The sequence below is a fragment of the Tachypleus tridentatus genome, chromosome 12, assembly GCF_004210375.1.
Source record: "Tachypleus tridentatus isolate NWPU-2018 chromosome 12, ASM421037v1, whole genome shotgun sequence".
Classification (NCBI taxonomy): domain Eukaryota; kingdom Metazoa; phylum Arthropoda; class Merostomata; order Xiphosura; family Limulidae; genus Tachypleus; species Tachypleus tridentatus.
The window spans coordinates 66413663-66418646 of NC_134836.1; positions in this window are offsets into that span (position 1 = coordinate 66413663).

The window sequence follows — 4984 nt, forward strand, 5'->3', positions numbered from 1 at the left end:
GTCCAAATACAAAGTCTATTGTTTCTTACGAATTAAAAAGTCATGTTACCGATATTTAAATGTTATTATACAAAACAAGAACCTCCTGTCTCTTCTATTTGCTGAGATATCCTTACATTTATTCCCCATCGCACCAAACATGTTTGCCCTTTTAGCCGTGGGTGCATTATAAAGTTACAGTCAATCCCACTATTCGTTGGTAAAAGAGTAGCCCAAGAGTTGGCGGTGGGTGATGATGACTAGCTGCCTTCCCTCTAGTCTTACACTGGTAAATTAGGGACGACTATCACAGATAGCCTTCGAGTAGCTTTGTGCGAAATTCAAAACAAACAAACAAACCTTACATTTATTGAATCAAACACAGTGGCCCCGCCTATCACTGTTCATTTTGGAAAGACTTGATTAGGTACACCTTCTTCTGCTTATGACATGTGAATAACCAATCGAAAGCTCAAAGTGTTTCCCTAGCACATTCTTGGTATTTTTCAAAATATTCGGGCGAAAAACTCGTTCTTTTAGTGCTAGATTTCGAAGAGTAAAGAAATGCTTTAGTCATCTCAGAATTTCATATTTTTTGCACCCAAGTACAACTTAGTTGTAATACCTTAATAAATTAAGGTAGAATTCTGTAGCACTGATATACTAATTTATGATTTGGGTTTATTTTACAATGGGATATGTAAAGCTTAAAAATTATTTCGTTTCATATCCTTCAAGTACAAAATTTGATAAGGCTTAGCAATCTATAGCAAGCAGCAAACGAGTTTGATATTCGTAACTAGAAGAGATAATTGTTTTCTAGAATTTACTGTTTTATGTATTAATAAAAATAATTGACAATTCAAAACGTATGAAAATAGTAATAATGTATATAGGTACGTAATGCGTATTAAAACTGAAATGTGACTGTAACATAGCCAAGACATTTGACTTTGTAAAGGCCAGTTTTATATTATTGGATACCATAACATGAGTGCTCGTGCGCTGCGTCATTGCAAATTATATAATTTTAGCCATGCACGACTGAAAAGTCAGTATAATAAAAATATAAAAGAAATATATATGTATCATGTTATGAAATATAGGCTATTTAGATTAAAAAACATTGTTGTTTTGTGTTATAATATGTGGACATTCTATAACAAAGAAAGCATAATTTATATTGATTTCTTAATTTTTATGATGGTTACGAGGACGATCAAATCGAACCAACCCGTACAGTTGTTCAAGAGTGAAAATAACAAATGAAAATAACAAAAAAAAACAAATAACATTGGTAATTATCTGGTGGTTATAACCTTTTCGCTCGTTAAATTTGAAAATGCTGTGATGCAGAAAAGTATTTTTATTCTTCAAATCAAAATAACTTTCTTGTTTTGTATATTCAACATTCTGAAAGAAAAATGTTGCAATAAAATCTTAAAAAGTCTTAACACTCAGCGTAAAAACTTGATGATTTGTGTATAAAAGCTTGTAATGTTTACCAATAACCTACAAATTTTTTAAGATATGCATACATCATTAAAAAGCATGGTACAATTACTCTCATTTATACTTTCGTGGTTACAAGTTGGATTGATCCCACCTAGTCTGTAATTGAGAAGTGTGCAACTTATGCAATAACCTTACCGTTTATAGGCCTGGCAATCTGAGGGTCGCAGGTTTGAATCCCCCGTCACACAAACATGCTCGCCTTTTCAGATTTGGGGACGTTATTATGTGACAGTCAAACCTACTATTAGTTGACAAAAGAGTCGTCAAGAGTTGGCGATGGGTGGTAATGACTAGCTACCTTCTCTCTAGTCTTACATTACTAAATTATGGATGGCTAGTGCAGACAGCCTTCGTATAGCTTTGCGTGAAATTCAAAAAAACAAACAAATTTACCCTATATGCAGTCTAAATTATGCCTTAAACTAGCATATAGCCTATCTAAAAAGACGGAAGTACTACCACCCCACTCCATAGTATATACTAACCTCACATTTCATAGCTAACCGAAATAATTTTTTTTTTATGAAATCAGGCTTGAAGAACAAAGAGATAGAAAACTGTAATAGAAACAGTCAAGTGTCGGTAAATTTCTTGGTGAGCCAATCAAAATTTAGACTATTCACGAAATGAATTTTTCACATATTCACAGAATAATCATTGGCAAAACTCAGTTAAATTAACAACTTCTGTTACATAGAAAAGCCAGTGCGTTTATTAAGCACTACGTTTCAACAATGGCTTTTATCCATGTTGCTCAGCAACAACAGTAATAAAAAAGTATAATCTAGTGTTGTTGTTAGTCTATGTGTTGAAAGTGTAAAATCTAATTTATAAAAAAAGCCAGTGTATATCAGGTCACGTCATATCACAGTTGAATTTCTCGAAATAAGAGAAGCCATGAAAGTTATAAATGTATTTATTCAGATACAATAATAAGATTACTGTCTCTCCCTTACGGTTTTAATGACAGGGGTGGAAAAAGGCCTTAAGGGGGGCGTTCTGTGAAACTTTGTAAGTGCATTGAGTGTTGATATCTGAACCTAAATTCGTAGTTTAATTAATGGAGAATTTAAACAAAGAAATCAACAAATATTTTTCCAATTTTATTATTTATATATATCATAATGGTTAAAACGCTGTAACATTCCATGATAGTTAAAAACCGCTCTACAAAATCCCATAACAGTTAAAACTATCCTATAATTTCCCATGGTAGTTAAAGTACTCTATAACATCCCGTACTAGTTAAAAACTACTGTGTAACTTCCCATAATAGTTTTGTTGCTAGGCGACGACTTGTGTTATTTATCATTATAAAAAGAAACAAAGTGCAAAAGCGTTCTCGGCAGAGCGACAAAACGAATAAGATGTATCTAACCAATACAAAAGCTAGTGTATCACGTCACATCACGCTTGATTTCTCTTCATCTCTCGAAATAGGACTCATAAAAGCCAAAATATATTTGTACAGATATAGAATAGTTTGATTACTGTCTGCCCATTTCACTTTTAGTAACTGGGGTGCAAGGGGGCTGTGAAGTGTTGCCGTGTAACCCCATAAGTGTAGTTGTTGCTGGTTCTTATCAAGCACATGGCTATCTGCACTCTTCTCACCACGGGTATCTAAACCCTGTTTCTAACAGAATAAGTGCAACTGGGGGGGGGGTAAGAAATATAAGTGTAGTGAATGTTGATATAAAGTAAAGACTTAGTGTGGGATCACAAAGCCAAAAGCATAACATTTGTAATGAAAGTGAAAAATATCAATTTTAAATTTAAATAATTTCTGAGCATGGATACACAAACAAAAATATCCTCTTCGATAGTTTCATTTAAACATCTTGATGATAAAAAGTTTCAAATATAATTTAATCACGTGTACCATAATTTAGATTTTGATTCGTTTATCCAATTTGTCATTGTTTTTGTTGCTATTGTTATCTTTTAAGTACGTAGTTAATTTCCAAATAACACTATGTAACACTAATTTTGTTCTTGATAGTATGTGTTATTTCTTAATTGCTTATGTTGTAAAAATACCGAAAAATGACCATTATTCCCTTCAAACTTTGCTTTTGTGACCTGGATAATGAAATTTAGAACTTAACCTATTTTCTTTGTAAAAATGGGAAAACATGCACATTTTCATTTATATAAGGTCTGAATAAAACAACATATGAATCAAGATTTACATGTATTTATACTAAAGTTATACAAATATGTTTGGAAGTGAGTAGTTTTTCAAGATTTTCGACTGTAATGTAAATCACTTTTACGCATCAGTTCCCAAATACAGTCTCCCATCATGTTTTTGTTATACGCTCCCAGGTCACAAAAACAAAGTTTGAAGAGAAAAATAGGTCTTTTCCATTTTCTTTACGCATAAGCAATTGGGAAATAACACTTTCTGCCCAGGAACAATAAAAAGTAAACATTTTGTTATATAGTGTTATTAGCATGTCAAGGTATTTCGTCATATTTAAAATGCAACTTCCAACCTTACAGGTATTATATCATCTTTTGTTAAGAGTTATGCGCTTTCCTACAATTCAACAGACACACACACACAAAAGGACTGGAATCCAAATCTCTAATTATCTAACTAACTTTTCCTCCTTCCTCTTGTCAGTTGTGGCTGATGGCTTGTTCCAGAATCTAATCTCAGCTCTAATATCAAGAAAAATTGAGCTTGTTATCGATACTAGTTGGCTTGCTTTAGAAGCATTTAAAAGACTTCCCGGGGTCAAGTGTCCTCATAACAAGAAGCTTCTTATATAAATCCTTACGTTTCGTTTAGTTTAATTGCATGTCTTTCGTGATCGTTACTGTGTTTTTTTGTATTCATAATACTTATATTCCTTTACATAAAAAGCTTTAGGTCCGTCTATTGTAGAACAATGCTTCCCATTGTTAAACTTGCCTTTATTATCTGAAAGAAAATTGCAGAAAAGACAGGCACCATTCTAAACTTTTTACGCATTTAACATACAGATTAGATGTAAAGTTTTTTAAGCTCTTAAGCACTATAATTTCAGTATTAATACAGAAATAAGTGGTAAGCGTAGGGACTTATAACAAGACGCAACTCGAGTTAGTTCATGGATTTTATATATTTGCACATAAAAAAGACAATCAGCTTCAACATTCTGAGAAACCAAAGAGTAATAAACTCTTAAAGAGATTTTCTTCATTATAGTTGAAACGTTACTTTTCATTTTTTCTGGAGTTATTTACGTTATTGAATAAAACAGTTATGAAAGTAAGATCGTATATGATATACGATGGACTTTAGTTTCTTTTGTTTTGAATTTTGTGCAAAGGTATGCAAGAGCTATCTGTGCCTGCCGTCCCTAATATAGCATAGGAAAACTAGAGGGAAGGTTATCACCACCCACCGCCAACTTTTGGGCTACTCTTTTACTAAGAAATATTGGAATTAACCTAACATTATAACGCCCCCAGGCTGAATTTGAACCTGCAACCCTCAGAT